The sequence below is a fragment of the Mesoplodon densirostris genome, chromosome 3 (assembly GCF_025265405.1).
Source record: "Mesoplodon densirostris isolate mMesDen1 chromosome 3, mMesDen1 primary haplotype, whole genome shotgun sequence".
NCBI classification, from domain to species: domain Eukaryota; kingdom Metazoa; phylum Chordata; class Mammalia; order Artiodactyla; family Ziphiidae; genus Mesoplodon; species Mesoplodon densirostris.
In genome coordinates, this window is record NC_082663.1 from 87,413,317 (window position 1) to 87,440,757 (window position 27,441).

At 32.4% G+C, this 27,441-nt stretch overlaps 1 pseudogene; it reads right to left on the reverse strand.

Annotated features, from left to right (window-relative positions):
• Positions 1-23,362: 23,362 nt before the first annotated feature.
• On the reverse strand, positions 23,363-24,067 carry LOC132486801 (protein BTG4-like; annotated as a pseudogene).
• Between the last annotated feature and the right edge of the window lie 3,374 nt (positions 24,068-27,441).

Below are 27,441 nucleotides of genomic sequence, written 5' to 3' on the forward strand. Positions count from 1 at the left end.
CTGTCTTTGAGCCCTTATTTCTTGCTAACTATGACAATTAAGCCGGCAAAAAGAAATTCTGCTTCATGTCTGTAGGAAGGGTGAAGGAATTTATTAAAGTATGATTAAGATCTTGAGTGTTTTACGTATTTGAAATTGGGGTAGCCATTACAGACCTACGAAAATTATAAGAGTAGTAGTGGAAATAACAAGCCCTAGATTTAGAAACATAATATTTATTGAATGAGTGAGCAATAAATGAACTAAATCCATTAATGAATATGGGCTCCTCAAATGCAGTTTAGATCTAGTAATAGTTTTGTTTTTAAATGAATGTTTTATGTTTAAAAATAAATAAGAATTAAGATGAATATCTATCTAGCTGGAATTAACAAAACATGATATGTATCTCATCTCTTCTAACAGCCAAGCAGACATCATTAATTGATAGTGATGTTTTGAGGTCGATAGCAGCCACAGAATCCCTGCCCATACCATATTTTTAAAAAAGAAACAAGTTGAATGAATTTAGAAAGAAAACAAGGGAAAATGTTGTTCTTACACTTAAGGAAATGGACATATATCAATATTACGTGCTCATAGTCATATTAAAAATTAGCCACAAAGCTAGATCTAAAGTGGACTTAACTTTAATGTTGTATAAATGTTTAGGGTGAGCTACGTGTCTATGATTAGGCATTTGGCCTTTAATTGTGACAACCAGAACATGTCAAATACAGATAGAATATTTTAATATATCAAAATCTTGGTACCAGCAATAAGTTCAGTTTCTTTCTCCTCTATCTCTCAATTTCCTTCCCACACTCTAGTGTACTTTTGTGTGTGTGTATGTATGGGGAGGGGCATGGGAAAGAAGAACCAAATAAATATATTGTCATTCAAGTTTTCTCCATATCATGTTACAGAAAATCTTTCTAACTTCAAACACAATTTTAACAGTTACTCTATGGTATCATACTGAAGGAATTTAGCACGCATTTTGAACATCTTTGGATAGCTATATAAAGAAACAAATGAGTAGCAACATCGTATAGACCTACTATATACTTTTGTAATTAGCCAAAATATATTTGCTCTTATCAGGAAATATATTCAAAATATTTTAGAGAATAACAGGTCCATGAGAGACATTATTTTATACTCAGGTAAACCATATTTAGAATTTACATTGTATAGTACTTCATCTGGCAAATTAGTGGATGAGGGGTGCTGTTATGAGTTAGAAGAAAGACCTCTTTCTACACCTGCCCATGTTATTTGCCTTGATTTGGGTATATGTGGAACTTTACTTCCATAAAATGAGCGGTTTTGTTTTGTAGATTTATAAAGGTATTTCTAAGCCTACATTTCAATCGTGAATTTATATTATGTCTAAAATGTATTGTATTTATTATAACATTCACTATAGAAATCAAGTGGAGTAAATAATTTTGAAAATTTCACATTTCATCGATGTTTATAATATATAATCTCTAAAGTCTCCTTTTATATCTGAACAAGTTATTCTATTAAATTGCATAAAACATTTTAATAAATCCATCCAAGAGCCTAAAAACACAAAAAATTCATCAAAATAAGTTTCACTAAGTGTCAGTAGGGAACCAAGTGTTAAATATGGTTAAAGCACTTTTCCATCCCTGACATGACACAGTCCAGATTATGCATTGTAAGGGAAAGTGTATATGAGACATGTTCAGCACAGTGGAACAGGAAAGTCTGCCTAAGGACAGTGGAGTGGAAAATAAAGGGCAGAGGTGTGTGGTAGACCAGACAAAACAACAAAGTGTTTAGTGGATTAGTACATAAAGGCATTGAAAAGAGAGAAATTTTAAAAATAGGTCTTAATTCTTTATCTTAAAAAAATCAGTATGAAATAGTTTCATGATGCTAGTATTCTAATATCATAAAGATTTTTTTGCAAAGTTTTATTTACAAGCAAACAGCTGTATCTTCAATGTACATACTAAAATGTTGGAAAAATATATTTTGGCATACTCTTAAGTACAAACATCTTGACCAAATGAACTGGGAAAAACATATAGCAATTTCTGATTCTAGCAGTCTTATATTCTTAATTTTCCCCATGAAATTCAATACTTTATTTTGATTAACTTGGTTGATGCCAACATGTGAAAATATAATTAAATTATAGATGTTCCAAGATTAAAGAATTAAAATTCTTCTGAATTTCCATCATGAAGATTTATCTGTTTTCTCTTAGGAGTCTTACAGTATTAGCTATACATTCATCTCTTTGGTACATTTTGAGTTAATTTTTTAATTTTAGTGCTAAATAAGGGTCTGATTTCATTCTTTTGCATGTGGATGTCGAGTTTTCCCATTACTATTTGTTGAAAAGACTGTCTTTTACCTATTTTGGCACCCTTGTCAAAAATCATTTATTCATATATGTAAGCATTTATTTCTGGGCTCTGTATTCTATTCTATTTGTCTATATATTTGTCTTCTTGCCAGTACCACACTGTTTTGATTCTATCACACTCAACTGTGAAAGACTGAAAACTGTCACTCTAAGATTAGGAATAAGGCAAGAATGCCTGCTTTTGTCATTTCTTTTGAACATGGTACTGGATATACTACCCAGAACAATTATGCAAAAAAGGGAAGAAAAGGCAACCAAATTGGAAAGTAGTAGTAGAATTATCTCTGTTCACAGATCTTGAAAGTAGAAAATCCTAAAAATTCCACAAAAAAGTTAGAAATAATAAATGCAGAAAAGTAGTGGGATACAAGGTTAGCACTCAAAGTTATTTTGCATTTCTATACACTATAAACAACCTTAAAAATAAATTAAGGAAATAATTCCATTTACAGTAACATCAAAGAGAATAAAATACTTAAGAATTAACTTAACCAAAGGAGTCAAAGATTTGTACCATGAAAACTACAAAACGTTGCTGAAAAAAAATTAAGACATAAATAAATGGAAATATATCCCACGTTCATGACCTGGAAAACTTAATATTGTTAAGATGTCAATACTACCCAAATAGTACAAATTAAAAGCAATCTCTATCAAAATACCAATGATGTTTTGTTCAGACTTTGAAAACCCATCTAAAATTCATATGGAATTTCCAAGAGACCTTGAATAGCCAAAACAATCTTGAACAACAAAGCTGAAGAACTCATATTTCCTGATCCCAAAACTTAGAAAGCTACTGTATAATTGTTTTTTATATTTTGTACCAGGTGTCTAAGGAATACAGAAGTCATAAGAACTGATTGAAGAGTAAGGACCTTGTCACTTTATGCTTTCATTGTGTCCCCCTATTCCCCTACCACATATTATTACACATAGTATATTATAGCACTCGGCAGATTTTACAAACACTCATTAAAAATTAATTATGCCTGGCTTACTGGTTTACAAAAATGTTACACCTGTACCAAAATATTATATTATAAAAGTTTTGTGCTAATGGTGAAAAGAAAACATATTTTTATCATTTTATTTTTGTTTAAGCTTGAATTTTAGATGATTTTCATCATTAGATCATTTATCATTTTGTAATTGATGTAAATAAAATCACACTTCCTATCTATCTTTATAATGCCCAAGTGGACCAAGTCCAAGATGGATAACAATTTATGAGGGTTTTCTGTCCCTTCATACCTATGAAATCTTTTCATTGTGAAGTCTGACTTGGTCTCATCAAACTGTAGTGACACCTCTCCCCCAAATCAAGTTTGTTAGCATTGTATATTCTCATGTATATGACCTAAAAATTCACTCAACTTCTACATGCATTCCTAGTCCCTCTTACCCCCACCTCAGATTAAAGCACTTTTCAGGATGGAAGCCCACTTTGATACTTCATTTTCCCAGTATATATGTAAGAATCGTTAGCAGATTTCACAAACCTTCCCAAAATTCTTATTTAAGTAATTTGATGTTATAGATTGGGGCCCACAATCTGATCAAGCAGAAAACATAAATAAACTTCAGTGGACCAAATTAACTTCAGTGATTCAAGGAGTGAATATATTGACATGAGCAATGAGAAATTTACTCCCACCCCAAGAATTATTTGTATAATTAAGAAGAAAAGCAGAGGTCAACGTCTGATTTTTGCTAATTTTGTTGATGATGTTAATTTATATTGAATCATGAATTTATGTTGAATGGACTTACCGGAAAACAGTTTGTGTTTTTCTTTTCTATAAAAAATGTAAAACTAGCCTGTTTTAGGTTGTTGTATATGATGGATTTAACCAGTGCGATCACTAACAGCCACTAAAACAGAATAAGCTGTGATTCAGCATGCATAGGTGCTTCTACTTAATCCAGAAATGAGAAAAAAAGTACAGAAATCATCAGGTGCCTTGGATTCCAAGTCATCAGTACAGGCTTTTTAAATATCCCTGTCTGTATACACTCTCTCAACCTCATTGTTGTACCTTCTTCTTGTGTTTCAGAATAATCATATTATGATACAAAAAGGCAAATATCAAATTCAGGTGGATACCATCGTTCAACACAGGATAATCAGGCTATCAGGGAGATTTACTAAGGCATCTCTTATTTTGTACTCTTCTTAAAGTTGTCTTCACGTATCAATTTTGGACTATTCCTTTAATTTTTCCTTTTGGTGCTTACCCCCAAACCTCTAAATTTTATGTCTGTACCCATAGGTGATATTGACAATATCCCTGATATGTGAAGACTGTTTTATTGTGTTCCAGTGTCGGTGATGCTGATAGTGTTATTATTTTGATTCTTATCTTCTTAATTACTAACAAACTTATACTCCACAGAAACTTTGAGTTTTTATTTAACTTGGTATCCAGAAATCTCACAAAAATATGTCTAAATATCAGAGTTGTGTGATTAATAATTCTTCCACAACAATAACATAACTGAATATTTTTTTTGGTCTGAGATATGTTATTTCTTTGTTTCCTTTCCTTTGTTTCCTCTCGTCTTCCTATTTGGTATGCTTAACAAATACACTTTGGTCTATGTGGATTAATATAGCATATGTATGATTTTTAAATCAAATCTCATCTTCCTCATTCCTCATAGCCCTTAACACCGTAACTATAAAGTTTATTTTCTCTATATTCTGAGATATTTATTGTCTTACTGCCTGTCTAGTGAATTTTTCCTTAGGCATAGTTTTTCCCAATTACACTTATTATCATAGTAGCCTCTTTTATGGATGCTTATCTTCTTGAATGTCACAACACACTAAGTATGTGATTTTCAAAGTTTTCTTCTGTTCTGAATTATGTGTTTCTTCTATGATGAGCTGTTCTATTTCTGCTTCTACTACTGTACATCTTTCTTGCAATGTGAAATTTAATTCCTTCTTTTAATATTCCCATTACTAGGCTGGTATATCTCACTTCTACCTCAATGCTTTTCTGAATGTATTATTTACTAAATATATTAAATAATGTGATTTTAGTAGGTTTGGGTAAAATAATCATCTATGCAAACCCAGTCAGTTACAGTCAGTTACTGAAATGATTTAGTTTCTTCATCTATGTAGAAGCTATTTTGAAAAAAAATGAAATTTTCAGTTAGAAAATGTTACTTTTAAATAGCTCTGTAAACACAAATTTCTTACATTATATGGCAATCTAGATTCAGATTCTTCTTATGGTTAATGATGTCCTTAAATAATGTAATTGACTTTTTTTCTCCCTAGAGCAGATAGACATGATATGTTCTTTTAGATAATTTCTCATATTAGTCATTCACATATATGAATCATCCTTATTTACTTTAATGATGTTCATTATCTGGTGGTTATTCCATAATAAAGTTGATGTAGGGTGGAAAGCTTAGAAAATAAATTGACAATTGCTATGATTTATATACAAATAGGTCTAAAATATGCATTGTAATTTCTTTTCAAGTTTAGGAATATGAAAACTGCTAAGGAACACACTTAGTAAATGAGATCACCAGGGAATGACTGCAAAGAAACAAGAGTAGGAGATAACATGAAACCCTGTTAAATCCAAAGAATAAGGGGATATATATTAGAAATGAGGACATGAAAGTGGAGAATAAAATCAGGAATGAACTTGTTACCTGATTTTCTTCATAGAAAAGGTAAAATATTTTGGACTAAAACTATTTAGTCAAGTCTAAATGTGTGTTGTGGATTACTTTCCAATGCACAGCAGATGCATGAAAGAAATTTCAGTAATAAAAATAACTATTAAATAATACATGCATACAAATATAAATAAGACCTTCTATTACATACTGAGTCCAGCTCAAATTACTGACTGTAGAATGAGGCATATCTGGGTTGTTGTTCCATATTCCGCTACTTACAAGCGGTGGCACCTTGGGCAAGCAAATTACATTCAGACTCGATTTCCTAAGGTCTATAATGGGGAACATAATTATACCTACACTAAGGGCTGTGTCTAATTAAATTTGATAATGCAGGTAAAGCATTTATCTGTGTGCTTTACTCTTAGTAATACTAACTACTTGCAGGGTCTCATTTTAGTATAGATTGTCACTGTTATACCATTTTATAGATGAATAAACTGAGACTTAGGTTAAGTATTATATCCAATACAGCATGTAGTACATGTCATAACAAATCTAATGACCATGTGGTATTTGATTCCAAAGTTCATTAAATGAGGTATAGAGATACTTTGTCTATTACCTTATTAGAAGCATTCATCTGTGTTCAGTGGGATAAGCAAGCATGAAAAAGGACAAAGCATTTACCCTTAAACAATTTACGTTCTAGAAAGAGTATCAATATAGAAACAGAGTACTGTAACAGTATGAGGAGTTTCCTGTTTCTGGTGGGCTAAATTACTTGTGTTAATCTTCCTGCTGAATATACTACACAAAGATAAAGTGCGTTTTTGTCTTTTTTTTTTAATCACAGAAGCATCAAAAAGCTGTCAAGTCCTAACATTTAGTGAAACAAGAATCCAGATGCAGACAGACAGGCATGAGAACCATTCTTGCCATAAGAGTATTTCTCTTCTCCACATATTACAAACTTATTTTGAAGGAGTTCTAGAACAAAAAATATCAAAGCTCAGCTTACATTCAAAGGGATGAATAAAAGATAAGACCTTTTCCCTCAAACACACAAAGTCAAATGTAGCAACTTCAGGGTAAAGCTGGCCCATGCAAAATCATAACCCAGTTCAAATTCCCTAGGTAATACCAAAAAATTCAAATTTTGAAAATGGCTTAATGTGATCTTTAATTGAAAAAGGCACCAGATGCCTCACAGAAGCAAATATAAATCGCCTTTGAATGGAAATAACTTTACTGCATTCCTCAAAGTATCTATATAAATATATTATATTTCAAATATTATGTTCAGCAAATGGTCAAAAACAAGCACAGGAGGAAACTAGACTCTGAAACCTAGAGCCAGCCAAAACACCAGACACACACAATTTCTATTAATTCTAGAAACTGAACATATAAAATACAAAAATACATTGAAGTAAGAATTAAATGAATGGGTTTAAAAGCAGAAGAGGCAGAGCAGGAGATCAGTGATGTGGAAGATATCACAACAAATTCTTGAGAATGAACTGGAGGAAGAGAAAGATAGAAAATACAGAAGATACCTGAAATCTGGCATAGGCAAAAAGAGCTCTCTGATGAAGAAACAGTAACTTTTTTGTTGTTTTGTTTATACAGGTCTAGGTGGAGGAACGACAGGATTTGAATACTAATAAGTTATATTAGGGATTTAGAAGAAGGGACAGGTTTTAAATAATTATGAAATAGAATCCACTACAAATGAATGTAAGTGGTGATGCAGAAGAATGAATTGAGCATCACTCCAAGATTTCCAGCTTGAAAGACTGGACAAGCTCCAAAGGAGGGAAAATATGTATTTTCCCTTGTATTAAATATAAGATATCTGGGTATCTAAACAGAGATTTTGAAAAATGAGGAAATAAGGGTCTGGGAGTGAAATGCAGATTTAGGCATTTCCAGTGCAGGCTACTGTTGAAGTGATGAGAGCAAATAAAGCAATTAAGAGGGGAAAAAAACAAAACAAAAAATATTGGCTAGATGATTCTAAAGGGGGAATCAGGGAGGTAAAGAAAAATACTGTCAAAAAATTCAAAGGAGAAAAAGGTATCAGAAGGAACAAATGATTAAATATAAAATACTTAATTTCTGAGAAGGAAAGAAGATAAAACATTATAACTGGTCTTTATATTTTAGAGGAGAGTTCTAAAGATATATACATATATATATATATTATGTAGACAGATGAAAATCAGAGATACAGGTAAAATGAATGGAGATTGAACACACAAAAACAATAAAAGATCCAAGGGAAAATGAAAAAGCAGGGTATCTCTCAGCATTCTAGGGACCTTTATTTTTCCTTTTATGTCAGAGACATGATAAAAATATATGACTTTTCCCCAGATAAAAACAGCAAGCCTACAATTTCTTCATAAAATTTAGAAAAACCCTTAACTTGTTTTCAGTTTATTTCTTTGATTCAAAGATGCCTATTTTTCCACATTTGCTTTTATCTGAAATGTAGATTGACCTTACCATTGATGTGGTAAGAAATCATTATACTCTAGTTTGATCAGCAGGTTTGCTTTTTTTCTTCTTTGGTGACACCTAAGATGATGATGAATTTTATAACAGATGTAGGTTACCTTTGTTAATTATTCTTGACTCAATCAAATATGCCAAATTAGTAATAATACATATGTATTACTCACATTTATCTAGTTAGATCCCAAATTCCTGAGAAAATATTTCTATATCTACTGATTTCCAATTAGAAAATTACTGATAGAATGTAAAATGTAAGTCTATAACTGATAAATATTATAAAACATTTTACTTTAAAAATACATTTTAAAATTCAAAAAATTGATTTGATGTAAATGTAGAAAAGAAAAATATAAAAATCATAAATCAATGATATCATGTACCATGAAAAGTTGACATACGTACAAATTCCATTATCTATGTGCTTCACTTATTCCCCATAGTTCTAAAACCATAGAAAAAATTGTTATAAAATATGTATACCTTCTTGCTTCCCCCATTTAATTAGTGTATGGGTTAAACCTCAGTCATTAGGTAATTCTGCTTTCTAATTTATTTGTTACGTTTCAGAAATTACAGCTTCTAAGTAGATCTTAAGCTAACATTTTTGGTAAAAACATAGGAGTTGATACAATATGCATTATCATTGTCAGAGATGTCCTTTTCATCTTTAAGGAGATCGGTTGACGAAAAACTGATTTTATCAAGATGTGTTTGACTGTCTATTAGATACTTTGATAATACAAGTAGAATTCAGATGTCAAGGGATACTATACTCCCATCAAGCACCAAAAAATGATTTCATTGTTCAGCATATGTAGTTTTACTGGCACCATAAACTATTCTGCAAAACCTGAAAATAAATGTCTTTCACTGACATTGAACAAAGGGGTATAAACCTCAGGACATCTAAAAAACACATTTCACCAAGCACCTGATGTTTATTATTTAGAAGAGAGGATTAAATAAATAGTAATAATTTCTAGTGCTTACCCAAATGCCTCTTTATATTACATTTTACAGGTGCTAAATTTAACATTTCAAATAAAAGATTTTAAATATAAATTCTGGAAAGCATAACTCAGATAGCCAATATAAAAGGTCTGAAAGAATTTAATATACACTATATTAAACATGAGTGCTTTAAATTAGGATTGATGATATTTGTTATTCTGAGGCTTAATATAACTGAGACATACATTTTCCCAATATGCTGAATTCAAGAACAGGATTTTAACATAAAAGCAAATGTAAGAAAAAAAATAATTCACCTACTAATTTATTCATCTCAAGGAAAAGAATAAAGAAAAATAATTCGTTTAAAATCTACTTTGAAATGAGAAGTGAAACATGTTGATGTCAGTAAGTTACTGATTTAGTGTATAACAAGCCAAGTGGCACTGGAGAAAAATATGAAGTGGTGCAATTAATAGTTCATTGATTATCAAACATGCCTAAAATGAAAATTCCTTTATTGTGGCAGTGTTTAAAAAGGAAAAGTGTAATTATCCATCACAAAACCCCAACATAAAAATCAATCATTCATTTAATAGACTATTCTTAAAGGGTTTTCTATCCACAGTTTAATCACTATAAAAACAGTCTTATCAAGATACTATTTTCTATTTTATTGTATCTTTCTAATACCTCAGTTACACTCATTACATACCTTAAAGGGACTACAGAAACTCTAAATTCAGGAAGAGAGGAAAATATAATTAGGTAGTATAATTATGCATTTGTGCCTCTAGTTTGATGTCTTCTATGTTATGCTATATAGATAGTCTACACACTTAGGAACATCAGTACTTATATTGTTGTGTAAAATGAACAGCTACTGAGCTCTAATGGGCTTCATTCTGTGTTTTAAAATTCCTCCAAATAACTTTGAGACAATTAGCTCAATAAGCAATAATGCAGGCTGCTACTCGTAAAGGAGTGTAATAAAGAAAAACATGAGTAGCTAACCTCGACATTGCCTTAATTCTGGAAAGATGAAATGTGTACACATATTTTTTTGCCATCAAAGCAAGGATTAAAAGACATATCATCCCTTTTTTATATTTAAAAACATTAAAAACATAAAAAGGATAATTGATGCTTAACAAGCAGATTTTTCCTGGGTTAGTTAAAGGAAATATTCCTCGAAGCTTTGCTTGAACTTTATTTGGACTGCAGTTTAAATTACCTATCCAGGATGAGGGTGATCATTACCTCTAGTGACTGGATGTTAGTTTACTCACCTTTTCTAAGTATCAGTTTATACATATTTTTATTCATAAAAACTAGTGTTTGGGGAAACTTACACTTACTGGTAGATCATGTATCACTTTGATCTAAGCTCAAGTACCCCTCCTCCTCTACTAGCAATATATTAACTTTTAGTGCAGCCTTGAAAGTTTTATTCAGTTATTTAAATTTTCACATCACACCTATGGCAATGGAAATAGATAGCTGCATAATGTATATAATGATTACATTCCTCAAAACTTGTCAAACGGCAGGTATTTCTAAAGAAAGGAAATAAAGTCCCTTCAACATTAAATCCAGATGATATGCTAACTCTGTTTCCACAGATTGCCATGCATAGCCTTGGACTGCTTCATAAAATATAAATGACTCATGAAAGTTATTAACTCTATAGGCCTGAATTAAGTGATATTCTTTTTCACTGAATAACATGACTAAATTAAAATTGCAAATTATTTTAGTAAAGTTTAAAATTAGAACATGATTTTCTGTGACTGAAATGGGCAAGGATAAAATTTCTAAATTTCTCTGACAATAAAGTATAAAATTATCATATTGATACAAACGCAAAACATCTTCAAATTTAAATATTTTGTCCATCAAAACTTTAGAGAGTTTATTTGTAAGAAATTAATTTTCCCAAATTTGTTGGCAAATATGTTGCATGCACATATGTGGCACTGTTAAAAGAAAAACAGTAATCAATATCACAACCTAAGGTTAAATAACTGCACTAAAATATATTGCCTGTTTCATTATTGTTACTATTCATCCAAGTGAGTACAGATTTATAGTTTATTCTCCTCCTTCTTCCCCCCCAAAATAATCCCCCTCTCGATGACTAAACAGTAGAAACATTTTAAAATGTGCTTCATCATTGAGCCAGTAGAGAGTGTCATCAATACCTAAAAAGCGCCAACATATTTCTGCTAGATCAATTACACATTTGATATATTTTCATTAAAATGGAGAGGACTAAATCATACATTCTATTCCTTAAGGAAATTTACCATAATTAAATAGAAGAGATATTAGTAGAATCTTTGTATATGCTCTATTTTGAAGAAGTGATAGTTGGAAATCAAGTTAGGTCATGAGAAAGAGATTTTCATCTTCAATATTTTTTCACACATTTCAAAACCAACTTAAACGAAAAGCCTATGGACAAGTAAGTCCACACCAAATAATGCAATTAGATGACATGGACTATTCCTCCTCTAGATTCTTCCTGAAGCAGTAGGTTCTTTTTTATATCATTTAGAACCACATTAGGAAGACAGTGGAATGTACCACAAAAGGAACCTAGAGGGAAGAGTGAATTACGAAAAGCACAGGAATCAAGATGACCCCTTATTTTAGTATTCACTGTTTACTTCTGAATATGAACAGCTAAAATTAAATGGTATATTGGGCAGAGAATGACTGGTTCTTTTAGAAGCTCTTTGTTTTTACAGCTATGTTGAAAGTACTATTACAAAGTTCATCTTAACAGTTTTGAAAGTTAAAGAAGTTGTTAAATCTGATTCATATATAAGATGCCACCAGAGTGCAAATATATTTCTACATTCATTCTTTTGGAACTCAGTGCATGAAGCTCATTTTGTAAAGACAACATTAACTTAATGCTACAGTTTTGAATATTGACCCATTTAGTCATCTACAGTAAGTCCCCTACATACGAACCTTCAAGTTGCAACTTTCAAAGATGCAAACATGAATTCGCATGTCCAATCACATTAGTTCACGTGCCTGGTGTATATCGTGACGTGTGCGCATCCTCTATAAGCGGCTGTACTTCTGTGTACTTTACCGTACAGTACTATATAGTGCTCTAGTTATATTCCACTGTGATCTCAAACTATATTCATAATTATTTTGGGGGGGGTCTGTTTAGACACATTATAATGATATATCTCCTGTATGCTTTTTTAAAAAGTAGTTTTTCAATGTTAAAATCATGTTTTATCATTGTTAATAAGGATATACCTGTTAACCATGTTGTATACCTCTTTAGAGTGCCCAAAAATTCTACACTAAGCTCCCCCTATTAGCATCTTACAGTAATTAGTATGGTAGTTTTATTATAACTTATGAATGAATATTGACCTATTATTAAGTAATTTCCATATTTTATTCAGGTATCCTTAGTTTTACTTAGTGTCCTTTTTATTTCATGATCCCATCCAGGAATTAAATTACATTTAGCCATTTTATCTCCTTAGTTCCCTCTTGGCTGATAGTTTCTCAGGCTTTCATTTTGATGACCTTGACAGTTTTGGGGTATACTGTGTACTGATTTTGTAGGTTTCCTCCATTTGAATTTGTATGATGTTTTCCTCATGATTAGAATGAAGTTAGTTTTTTTTTGGTAGGTAAATCATTGAGGTAAAGTACCACGATAATCACGTCATATCAAGGACAATGTCTATATATTTTTAATCGATTTTATCTTGATTAGTTTTACATGTTACATGTTTTCTTTTTTTATTTTCAATGTTCTACATTCTTATATTTAAAGGTATGTTTTTTGTAAACAGCATATTTTAAAAATCTTTTAAGATAATCTTACTCATTTACACTTATTTCGTTCACTTAAATTTCTATAAGGGATTGTTATATCTACCATAATATGATTTCTCACATGAATTTTGTGTTTTTTCTGCTATTTTATTGCATCTTTTGGAATTGGTCATATGTAAAAGTGTATATTAGACTAGGAGAAAGGTCTTACAATATTATTCTCAAGTTCCACATCAACAATCTAGATTAAAAAGACCAAAATAAATATAGAACAAAAAAGGAAGAAAATAAAGTAGCAGAAATAAATGGAATTTAAAAGAGAACACAGATTTAGAAAACTCAACAAAGCAAAAAATTGGTTCTCAGAAAGAACATTGAAATTGATAAACTGCTACCCAAACTGACAAAGACACAAATTACCAATATCAGGTCTGAAATATAAACAGCAAAAGTATAATAGGGAATATTATCAACAATTTTACACACCTAAATCTGATAACTTAAATGCAATGAACCACTTCCTGGAAAAATATAAAATTACCAGAACATATCTATTACAAATCAGATAGGATTAGCCATTAACTAAGGAATTTGAATTCATAATTTAAAAGTTCCCCCAAATAAATTCCCAGACCCACATAATTTCACTGAAGAATTCTACCAAATGTTCAGTGAATTAGTATCAATTCTATATATTACCTTGTAGAAAATAAAAGGAGGAAACACTTCCAATTTATTTTAGGACCCTATTATTTTCTCGATTCCAAATCAAAGACAGAACAAAAAGGAACAATCTAGGCTTATATCCACAATCAAATAGGCGCAAAAGTCCTTAGCAAGATATTATCAAATAAAATTCAGCAATATATAAAAAGGATTCTACACCATGATCAAGTGGGATTTACACTAGAAATGCAAGTCTGGTACAATATTTGAAAATCAGTATAATCCAACATATTAACAAAGATGTCCACTCTCGGCCCTCTTATTCAACATACTGCTGGAAGTTCTAGACAGTATAATGAAGCATAATAGGGGAGATAAAAGGCACATAGATTAGAAAAGAAAAAATTAACCTGGCCCTATTTTCAGATGACATGATTGTCTACATGGAAAATCAAGGAATATACATTCGTAACTAATTAGCAAGTCCATTCAGATCACAGAATACATGATATACAAAAATTTATTTTGAAACACCAGCAATGACCACAAGTACACCAAAATTAAATACATTATTATTGCATATGCCTATGAAATACTTTGGTGTGAATATAAAAAACATGTACAGGAATTGTATGCTGAAAAATCATGACACTGATGAATAAGTCCAGAGATCTAAATTAAAAGGCACACTATTTTCATGGATGGGAAAACTTAATTTTAAAATTGTCAATTTTCTCCAAAGTAATAAAGGTTTAGAATAACTGCTCTCAAAATCACAATTTTATTTTTACAGACATAGACAAGATTATTCCAAAATTATATGAATAGCAAACAGCACTAGAATAGCTCATACAAGTCTATGCAAATTGAAGACGTATGTTCATAATAATCAAGATTGTGTAAAATTGATGGAGAGGTAGACATAGACCAATGGAATTAAATAAAAAGCCTAGAGAGACACTGAAACAAATATGCCCAACTACATAAAAGCAATTCAACAGACAAAAGATAGTCTCAAAAGTAAAATGTGCTGGAGGAATTGTACCTCCACAAGCTAAAAAAAAATGAACCATAACCTAAGGCTCACCTTACAAAAATTACACAAAATTGTTCATGGACCAAGGTGTAAAAACATAAGACTATTTCATTTTCATGCAAAAATGGGAAATATTTGAGATATAGGGCTAGGCAAAAAGGTTTTAGATTTGGCACCAAAGTGCAAGATATAAAAGGAAAAACTAATGAATTGAAAAAGAAAATAAAGAAGCTACAAAATGGGAGAAAACATTTCAAACTATGTATTTGACAAAGACTAGTATCTAGACTACGTGAATAATGTATCAACAAAACTTAATAAAAGAACAAGAACTCCAATTAAAAAATGGGCAATATATGAAGAGACTTTTGACTGAAGAGGATATATAAATGACAAATAAGCACATGAAAAGATCTTCAACATCATAGTCATTAGGGAAGTGAAATTTAAAATACCACAATGAGATAGCAGTATATACCTAACTGAATGGTTAAAATTAAAAAAAAAAATTAAAAAGTGTAAACACCGAGTGCTACCAAGGGTATGGAATAAAACAGATCATTCTATACTGCTGGTGGGAAAGTAAAATGGTAGATCCTCTCTGGAAAATATTTTGACTGAGTTTTAGGGTCATTTACTGTCTAGATTCCAGAAACAATCAAGGCACCCCTTGGCACTTATCCCCAAGAAATGAAGAATTACTTCAGTAATTAAACCTGTACCCAAGTTTTTTTTTTTGTTGTTGTTGTTGTTTTTTTCTTTTTGCTGTATGCGGGCCTCTCACTGTTGTGGCCTCTCCCGTTGCGGAGCACAGGCTCCGGATGCGCAGGCCCAGCGGCCATGGCTCACGGGCCCAGCCGCTCCGCGGCATATGGGATCCTCCCAGACCGGGGCACGAACCCGTATCCCCTGCATCGGCAGGCGGACTCCTAACCACTGCGCCACCAGGGAGGCCCAAGTTTTTTTTTTTTTTGCAGATTTATAATGTCCCAAAACTGCAAACCACACAGATGCCTTCCAATGAATGAATGAATGAATGGTTAACCAAACTGGTACATCCATTACTTACATACATTTCAGCAATAAAAAGGAATAGATTATTGATATGCACAAAAAATAAGATGACTCTCCAGAGAATTATACTGTGTGAAAAAAAGTAAATCCTAAAATATTAGATAGCATATTATTATTTTTTTTAATCTGTTGAACTGACAAAATTGTAGAGATAGAGAACAGCTTAGTGCTTGCCTGATGTGGCTGTAAAAGAACAACATAAGGTATCCTTGCAGTCATAGATATATTTTGTATTCTAATTATGTTAATGCCAATATCCTGGTTGTAATATTACATTACAATTTTGCAAGATATTCTCATTGGGGGAAAGAATATATGTGTTCTCTATTATTTCTTAGAACTGTAGTTCAATCTATGATTATCTTAAAATTTTAAGAATTTAATTGAAGTCAAATCAACTGTAGTTTTTCACTCATTGATATACACCTTGATTGCACACAGGGTTCAAGCAGTAAGACCAGAGTAAGTGTCCCATATCATGTGCAGCATTTCTAGTTCCATTTATCAGGAACTGAACTTTCAGCTGCCACTGCCTATTTCACACCTACGGCACAGCAAGCCCATGTGTTATCCAGTGTTATGTTTCAATTTCTGTTCCTTTTTGTATGAATACTGTTTTCGAGCCCTACTCTTTTAGTTTATGCTTCTTAAAAATTAGTATGCTGTCTACCTCTGTTCCTATATTTTCATGCATACCTATGTCTATTTATCATACTATTTATTTACTATGTGATCTTCATGAGAAGTATCTCAGTAAGAAAATATTTAGAAAATTTCTTGGCCCAACATCCTAGCTCAGTGTGACATATAAAGAAATGTATGTTGTGGCTAATAATTATCAGAATAGAAAATGTGTTTGTAATTGAGAGTTTAGAAGTTTAAAAGTTAGTTGCGGGCCTCCCTGGTGGCGCAGTGGTTGAGAGTCCGCCTGCCGATGCAGGGGACACGGGTTCGTGCCCCGATCCCGGAGGATCCCACATGCCGCGGAGCGGCTGGGCCCGCGAGCCATGGCCGCGGGGCCTGTGTGTCCGGAGCCTGTGCTCCGCAACGGGAGAGGCCACAGCAGTGAGAGGCCCGCGTACAGCAAAAAAAAAAAAAAAAAAAAAGTTAGTTGCTTGAAATAAACAGTGGCTACTTGAGATACTGAAATTTTTTTACCTGTTATCTATGTTTTATCAGTGTGGGGTAACTGGATGCAGAAATTTCCATCCTGAACAACTTCTATAGACCAGGCAGGGAGCCGGATGAGCATAATTTTAGAAAGACATAGACCAGAAGCACTTGCAAGATTATGGAAGCCAGAATTTGCCAACCATATGGCTGAAAAAATTCACAGCGATAGTCGTAACGTGGATCATCTCCACTGGCAGTGGAAGAAATCCTACCCTTCTCTTTCTGATCAAATATAATCTAGACAAGGTGAAGGCAGGGTACACCAATAGAATAATATTAGATTTGCTACTCATTTGCTGATATTTATTCAATAATTAAAATGTATTCATTCAAAAATATTTATAGGGTAGCTACTTGATATTAGATATCGTTATAGATAATGGAGATGCAGGAATAAACAAAGAGGTTGTTTATTTATTTTTGTTTTCTATTATGGTGCTTAAGTATTATTTTAAGGAGATAATGGAACAGTGATTAGAGTTTTTAAGGATTTAGGGGATAATGTGATAAACAGTGTCTTGGTTGGGGAGGGAGAAGAGAGAGATGTTTTATCTAGTTTCTTGAAGAATTCTCTAAAGCGTTGGCAGTTTAGCTGAAATCTGAATAAGAAGAATGGTTTCTTGATGAGCTCATTTGTGCTGAGTTATTTTCAAACAGAAGCAGCAAGTAAAATGCCTAACAAAAATTACGATTCTATTTGCATTCAGAATGTATTTTCACAGGGTAAACACAAAATACCATTCTTGTTAAATTGTTAATTATTAAGAAAGATGGACTTTTCTTCCATTTATAATAGTTCCTCAGATATGTTTTTAGATGTGAGAATTCCTAATTGTGCCTGAGAAAAGTGGAAAGTTGCACTATTGACTTGTCATCTCCCAATGTATAAATACATATTAAGCTGCTATGTTTATTTCTGCTAAACTTATAGCCTAAATGCTAGAAACATCTTAGCAAAAAATGTGGAAAATTTGAGGCCTATGTAATATCTATAAGCAAACTTTTTATATTGTGTATTCTAAACTATGTTAACACTTGCAGAGGGAAGGAAAGAAACTTGAGTTGTCAATGTCAAGTGGAAAATAATTAAAAATTAAGTGCTGCAAACTTGAATGAACACATTCTAGCTGTAAAAAGAAATTAAACACAAAAGGGTATAAAATTAAAGAATGCAAAATGTCCTGATCACTATCCTTTTCATAGTTATGATTGCTGTTATTTTCCTAGACATTTATATTTCATATTTCATATTTTTTAAACTCAGGAGGAATACACATATTTTCACTGTAAAGGTATTCTAACAGCAAAAGATGAAAAACAAAACTAAACATTGCCATAAACCCTTAATCACCAACCCTTAACTTAAGTTTCCTCATAAGAGGTAACAACTGACAACAGTTTGGGTGTATTATTCATAAGCTTTTCTATTCAACATGTTAGGGAATTTTGGATTTGGGGGATGTATAACTCCACATCTTTTATGTCTCCTTTCATACTTTATGTTTCTGGATCCTTTTTTTCTCCTGGATAATAGTACTAGTTAGATATAAACTCTAGTTCATCTGGCCTGAAAAGTTAGAAGTTGAGAGAATCTATTCAGTTTTCACTTCATTACACCTCTTACAAAGTGGAGAAAAAGACACTAATCTAGATACTCATATAAAAATATAAATAATCTAAAAATAAAATATAAAAAAGTTTTACATAATTAATATTTTTAGGGAGCCATGAATACCTGAGTCTCGCCTTTACTCATATCCCCTACTCCCTGACTCTAGGATCTTCAGGACTATCAATATTCACAAAGAATAACATCACAATAATAATTTTGGAAATAGGTTGTGAGCTCACAGCCAAAAGCTGACATCTCCACTGAGCAAGGAAACATATGTAAAGCCCCCATTTTTACTAAAGTTCATTAGACTAAACTTCATTGTAAGACATTCATACTCCTTTCTCCCTCCTATCTAACCCATACCTTAAATCATATTTCATTCTGGCCACATGACAGAGCTGTTGTTATGAGGCCGGATGACCAACTAAAAAATGATGGTCCTCAGTAGGCCTCTTCGGGCTTAATGGTTAAATCTATGAATGATCCCTGGGAGGTCTCTTGTCAAAGAGGAGATTAATTGCATAATAGGGAAGGCATGTCCAAATGCTACTTTTTAAGTACTTGTTACTATAATTTTGGAAATCTTGAGCAAAGGCTTGGGTAGTCCAAGTATTGCTTCTCGAAGCATATACTATGTGTCAAGGTATGACTTTTAATGTATTAACTTAAAGGATTTTACTCTATTTTACTGTCTCTCAAATTATAGCCAACTAAATTTTCTAATATAGAGGGGTTTATAAGATAAATATAATGCAAAAAACTGAAAAATGACAAATTTTGAACAACTCCTATGAATGTTTAAAGATGCAAACTGAAATACTCTTCTATTTTAGGTAATCAAATTTATAGGTCCCTTTCATCAAATTTCTTCTTACTCTATTAGTCATAGTCAAAAGAGTCAATAAAGGATATGACTTTTCTCAGTAGCTGCACTGTGAATCATCTCCAAATGGAAATTATATGGTTTCTTCAACATCTCTAAGGAAGGGTTATGTAGACTTCTGTATCTTGACATTTTGAGAAGCATAACATAGAAAATTTGAAGTTATATTCTCTGAAAAGTATCTAGATATATATTATAGATTTATATTTTAATAGTAACTTGAGCTATGCTAAGGAATGAAATTTGCCTGTCAAAGTATAGAAACCTATCAAGACTTGCTTTTGCAATGTGTAGAAGTAATGAAGTATCCATTAACTGAAGATATTTATCATGAAATTATTCTGTTTCAAAATGCAGAAAAGACAAACACGGATATTTGTCACTGAATATGACCATAATGGTATTTGCTTGGAGAAAATTTTTGATTGACTAAGACATATACTTACTAAAAAAATCACACTAACAAACCTTAATAAAGTTATGCTTTATCAAAATGCATTAAGTAATATAAACTCCTGGTAGATTATCAAAGGCTCTGTAATCACAAAATACTCCCTGCATAAGCAGTTGAGTTTCTTTAAGACTTTTTAGCTAAAGAGTTTTAGCATTCAGTCTTCAAGACCACATTAAATATATTCAGATTACTGTTGGAATAGTTGGTTCAACACCTTCCTAGCAATGGTGAGATGACAAAAACCAGTAGTCCATCAGTGATACTCCTTGTTCACAACACTATGTAATGGAGTTTATAGGGTAATGCATTTCTCTCCTCTAAAGGGGAAGGCAATGGATCAATAATATAAAACTTGAAAACCTAAAATTAAAGTGTCATTTGAACTGAAGGTTTTAATTAAGTGCATCACTGGATTAGCCTTTTGAAAATCATTGTCTGATCACAAAGGCCATGACTCTTCATGGCCTTGAACTGCCTATGCCTCTTCAATACATATTTTCCCCAAATGCTCTGGGACACATGGAAGCCCAAGTTTCACAAGGGCAGGTTTTCAGTATCTTGAGATGAGCAAAATAAGTTGCCTATTGATTATTACCAGTTGAAGCTCCAAACGTTGTATATCTAAGAGAAGACATTCTTATGTGCTATATGCAATAGATGACCTTAAAAAATCCATGAGTGTAATAAAATGTTTTACAGCACCATAATTTGTTGTGTAGCAACAGTATATAGAACAGAAGTGTTGCAAGCATGAAGAAAAAAGCATGAGATAAATTCAGGGTTACATTAGAAAAACCAAGGGCAAACAGAGGACAGGATTTATATAATCTCCTTACATGTCTTTACAATGACTGATAGAGTAAAATGTCTGTGATATTATTCATTTTTAGTAATCATTAATCAGCGCTTTAATATTTTGAATATTTCTCCTTCACTTGACTTATCCAGGTAATTAGACACATTTTAGGGGTAAAGCTAAGAGGATATTGTGCATTTCTGCTTTCCTTTATAGGTACTGAGATGAGTCAATTTCAACTTGACTTCTTTCATCAGCATCTCCAACCAAGAAAGAAGAGCCACTACCAAGTTCTTTTATGCTTTTGTAACAGATGAGCAGGTAACTCAGACTACTTTTTCCACTGAGGACAATTTAAAAAGCTAGGGTGGGGGGGCTTCCCTGGTGGCGCAGTGGTTGGGGGTCCGCCTGCCGATGCAGGGGGTGCGGGCTCGTGCCCCTGTCCGGGAGGATCCCACGTGCCGCGGAGCGGCTGGGCCCATGAGCCATGGCCGCTGCGCCTGCGCGTCAGAAGCCTGTGCTCCGCAACGGGAGAGGCCGCAGCAGTGAGAGGCCCACTTACCGCAAAAAAAAAAAAAAAAAAAAAAAAATCTAGGCGGCTGACACTTAAAGAAATTGGAAAGTGAACCATGCAGTGAAGAATCACCATGCATTCTACAAAACATTTAGAGAAGTAAATTCAAACAAACTTTTTCAGGAAATCAAATAAAGCAAACATTTCCTAATACTTCCTAAGACCAGAATTATCCTGATACCAAAACCTGACAAACTATAGACAAATATCCTCCATGAACACACACAAAAATTCTTGAAAACCATATGTTTATCTCAAAATGTGCAGAAAAAGATTTTTAGCAAAAGTCAACATCTAATAATGATAAAGAGCACTAGGCAAAACAGGAATAAAGACAGTTTCCTCAACCTGACAAAAGGCATTTATGAAAACTCTACACCTGATTTCAACCTTAATGATTATACTCAGCTTTCACCCCAAAACCAAGAAAAAAAGGCAAAGATGTTGACTCAGTTTTCAATAGCTGTGACTCATGAGAAGTTTCTTCAAGACACTGCATAACATGATTAAGTTCAAATAGACTACTGTCCCAATAAATCACTACTGAGAAAATTTCCCTAAAGAAAAATGTCCCAAGTGAAAACTTAGGTCCTAAGACCATTGTTTGCATCTGAGGTTCTGTGATTGGTAGAAAATCAGAAACACGTGTAGAACAGGGACAGTTCCTCAAACAAGTTGGTACCGAGCAGGCAAATAGTAGAGATGCTGAGTCCATTAAGAAATAACAAAACATGTATTCAAGTTTCAGTTTTGTCTGTAGTTGGTTGATTTTGAGTAAACCATTTAGGAGAATAGTATCCAAGCCCAGACTACCGAGACAAGTTTGTACCAGCTAACATTTATGCTTCCTTACTGCTCTAAGATTCTGTTAGGTAAGTAATTGGCATTTACATATGTTGATGGAACTAATTTCCCTTAATCAGGCCTAAAGCTGAGTAGATGCTATTTCTCCTTTTCATTGCCTTTTCTCCTATGAAAGCATGTAATTCTGCCATAAAACTATGCTGGAAATATGTGGATTTACTACTTTAGAGTCCACAGTTGACCTTGTGACACACATAAAATTGCTTTTTTGAAAGCACTGAGGCTGCATAGATGAGGAAGGAGTTCAGCTCACCTAACTCTCTTTATGTGAAAAGTTTATGGCTTTAAAAAATGTCCTCTTTAGTTTTCAGGAAAAAGTTTTCCAGAATCAAGCTTACATACAAGATCATATATATATATATATATATATATATATATATATATATAAATAATTTTACATTGATTTTGTTTGTTGTGCTATTCTATTTTTTTTCAGAGCAATATGCAATCATATCTTTTGTAACCATGGCAAAAATTTTAAGAGCTATAAAAGCACTTTGACTTACTAGATATATTTACATTAATGAATTTCAATCGTTGTTAATTTGAAATATATAGGATGTTTATGCATTGTCCAAACATTTCTAACTGATTCTAAGGACTTCATACTATATAAGCACTTTATACTGTATTTAAAATTAAAATAGTATATTTCTTTAAACTGTAACTTTTCATAATTCATCTAATTCAATATCTTTATTCTATTACCTTATTGGGTACATTGATTAGTGTTATGCAAAAATTCATATAAAATTAAGTAAGAACTAAAATTAAGTTAAGACAGTTATGATCTGTATGAGAGGATTTACCTTCATGCACCCTACTCCATGTTGTGGTTATTTTTTCTGTTTCTTGAGCTTCTCAAACTTAGACTCATTTTCATTTTAGAGAAAATACAGCTGCTCATCTGAGCTCTATCCCACCAAGTGCCCAGCCACTGTATTTTGTCTTGACCCAGTGGTACCTCTCCACTCTATGGATAGCAGCAGACCTATGACCCATAGGGTTCTTATGCAACACATGATAAACATTTCCTAGGAGGCCCATATGGCCATCACCATATTCTTTTCCTAGGGGATTTGGAACCAAGACTGAAAGAACTCTTTCAAGTTTTCAACCTGATAAACACTCTTTGGATTGCTGACTTTAGGAATTATCTGAGGTTATTTGTTACAACTTTCTTCACTGGAGGAAATGCCATAGGAGTAGTCCAACACGGCTCTCTTAAAAGTGTAACTGATTTTCGGGAGAGTTCCCATTCCTCTCACCTGCCTTTAAAAGTAGCAATTACAAATGGATGGTTTTTCTCATCATACCTACAGCACACTTCAAAGTGAGCTACACATATGGTCATCTCCTTTGCAAGTCCCAGGTGAGAAGAATCACTTCATTCTCAGCACAAGCCCTTTATAGAAGGGCATCTTTAGTCTAATTGTTTACCTTGATACACCTGAAACCTTACTTATTGAAGGGCCCAATTACCAGTGACTTATGTTTCAAACAAGATTGTTATCTGCTGTTCTACAGTCTTCTATTTGCTGTTTACTCATTTTATGTTTTTTCGCTTAACCTTATGACAAAGAAAACTGTTGCAATTTCATCTATCATGATTCAAGAAAAATCTGTGAGGATGTCAGCAAAAACTCTTTAACCCTAACAAAAGGTGGGCCAGAATTAGAAGACTAGATTTTCCAACTCTCACCCAAACCTCTATAACATTTTTAAAAAATCACCATCCATTAGCCCTGAAATTTATGAGAGGTTATCATTCGGTTTTAAATTCACCAACCCATTTCTAATAAGTTGTTTATGCACATGGTACAATATTCAAATTTGCAAAAATTTATTCTTGAAAGTAATTAACCCTCAGTTGTCTCCATCTGCCAAGATGTCTTTCTTTGAAGCTATAGCTATTACAGTCTATGAAAGCAACACCACACAAACAGAGGCATAGGAAGCAATTATTTGATTTGTATTTCATTATTTCAAATTTTTAAGTTAAAAAATTGTCTTAAATCAACATTTTTGTGCACATATTTTCCATACATGTAAATACAACTTTAGAATAAGCTTCCGGAAATGGGATTATAAAGACAAAAGGCATATTTGAAATTTTGGATAGTATTGTAAAATTGACTCAACTAAAGTGAACTTCACACACACACACACACACACACACACCCCTTGTAAACCCATATATTGTGTGTGTATTTTGCCCTTTTGCTCTGATACGAAAAGTATGATGTATTGCATTAGTTTTCTATTGATGTTTTAACAAATTTCCAAAAACTGAGTGGCTTAAAAACAATGAAAAACAACTTACAGTTCTGTAGTTCAGCAATCCAGCCTGGGTCTCACTGGGCTAAAAGAAGATCAGGGTGTCAGAAGAGTTACATTCCCTTCTGGAGTCTCTAGGGCATAATCTGTTTCTTTGTCCTTTCCAGCTTTGAGATGATGCCCACAGTCCTTAAGGCACGACCCCCTTCCTCCATCTTGAGTAACAAGAGTTACATCTCTGCGTGCCTTCCTTCAACACTCACATCTTCCTCTGACTCACTCTCCTGCCTCTCTTTTCTACCTTTAAGTACTCTTGCAATTAAATTAGATCCACCTGGATAATCCTGGGTAATCTGCCTATATTAAAGTCAGCTGAGTAGTAAGCTTAATTCTATCTGCAACCTTAATTCCCCTTTGTCATGAAACAATATATTCAGATTCTGAAGGTTAAAATATGGATATCTGTGAGGCAAGGGGCATTATTCTACTCACTGCATAGATAGATTGAATTTCCATTTATCTTATTTTAAATTAGATTGATCACATTTTAAAGAAATATTTTGATTCTTGTTGCTTCTTTAATAAAAATGAGTGCCCCATGTATTTAAATGTATTTTATTTTGAATGTTATGTAAATGTGGAAGTATAAGATTGTTCATCGAAGTAAAAATCCTTCAAGAGGCATATCTTTCATCTGATCTTACAATGAGAAGTTTAACAAAATATTTTAATAAAAATGTCTTGAATATATTATTTATTCAAATATTGACTATAGAGAGTCATTTTGGTACATTTTCTTTCATGGTTATTGAATAAAACCCATTTTGCCTAGTCATTTATTGGCTTTTCAAAGTTGTTTTAAGTCCGTAAGTTTAAGGGAAAAGAATTTTCTGCTATCGATCCCCTTAAGATTAGATAAAGGAAAATTCAGCTTCAGCTGAACTATATCAGCTTCAGCTGAACTATATCAAATTCAGCTAATTTCCTTCATCCTGGTTTTCAATCGGCTGCAAGGATGGTTTGAGGAGGAGATGAAAATAACAGCTATCCTCTCGTCATTTGCTTTTAAGTAGACTGAGAATAAATTCAAATGCAAAAGTGGAACATATTTTGAAAATAAAACATTAAGATTTACTGCTTGTATCTTCTATATTTTAATACTATCAGAAGATTGAAATACTGAAAACTGGTAATATGGTTTATGTTAGGTGAATATGGAAGGTTGATGAATATGAAAGGTTCATTTATAAATTACAAAGAGAAATATATGCACATTAAAATTCATCTAATTCTTCTGAAAACTACTAATCCACAAATGGTCTAATGAAAAACATATTTTGTGGGGAAACTTTTAGGGGGAAAAAGATGTGTGCTAACATCAGTTTAGAGAATACAAATGTATGACCATTTTCATAGCTTGCTATGAAAACAAAATAAAACAAGTAAACAAAGAAAAATAAAATGTAGAAATAGGAGTAAGGACATGTTTTATCCACATAAGTACTTATATTCTGTGCAGTTTTTTGTTTAATCCTCAACACAAACCTGAAAACCAAATATACATTTTGTAATATATAATGTCATGTCCTGATTGAGGTAAAAACTTTAAATAAGGATAAACCATATCCTTATTTATTGGACTAATAATTTTCTGTTCCCTTTAATTTTATAACATTTATAATAAAATATCACATATTTGGTTGATAGCAAATTCAGGAGATTCTTTTACTAGCCAGATAAATCTGTTATTTTCTTGGTGTAACAGGCAAAATATTCTTCTTTGATTTATAGTATAAAATTGCAACTTATTATGATAAGTGGAATCTAAAGTTACATTATTGACTACAACTATAAAAAGGGCTAGCAGTATATATTAATTGTATATACTTTAAAATAGTTTACCAATTTGGACTGGGTTCAATTTCTTTACAAACATTATATCTTAGATTTATTTTCTTCATTTTCTTCTGACAGAAAACTAAAGTTTAAAAACAAAAATTATAAAAATTTGATTATTTCACTAAGCTAATCTTTGGTTCATGTCAATTTGAATTAATTCACACAATCAGAAACTAATGTGTGTATTTTAAGATTAAAACAGTGAAGGGTGCCAGAAAGAAAGAGTTAATATTTAGGTACAGTTGATTCTACCTATAAAACCACATAGGAAAGCTTCATTATGGATTCTAATATCTCTGTCAATTTTTTGCTAATGCCTTTATCAATTTTCATAATAAACGAACTCTACATTCACTTACTTTTAATTACTTTTATAATAGAAAGAGGGTAAATTCCAAACATCTGGCCTACAACATTGGATAAAAAGATCACAAAGGCATTGCTTGCTATTATTATATGCTTCCAAGATATCTTTAAAATACTGGCAGAACTCTGAAAAATGAGTTGACATGCAGAACACATATAGCACAGTATTTCAATTAGTATTTTAATTATGCTCTGTGAAATCTAGGGATACTTTTTATTTCTTAAAAGTAAATGAAGTAAATCTCATTAGAATGACCTACTCCTATGGACAGCAATTTATATGATAAACCACTTTGTTCTACAACTGCGTTGCAAAAACCCAGTTGTCTCACACTGTTCATGGAAGTCAGTAATAGGACACAGACTGTGAGCTATTAAAGCAATAACAGAATATTAGGATGTCTACTAAAATGTCACAAATGAGTACCAGAATTTTATAT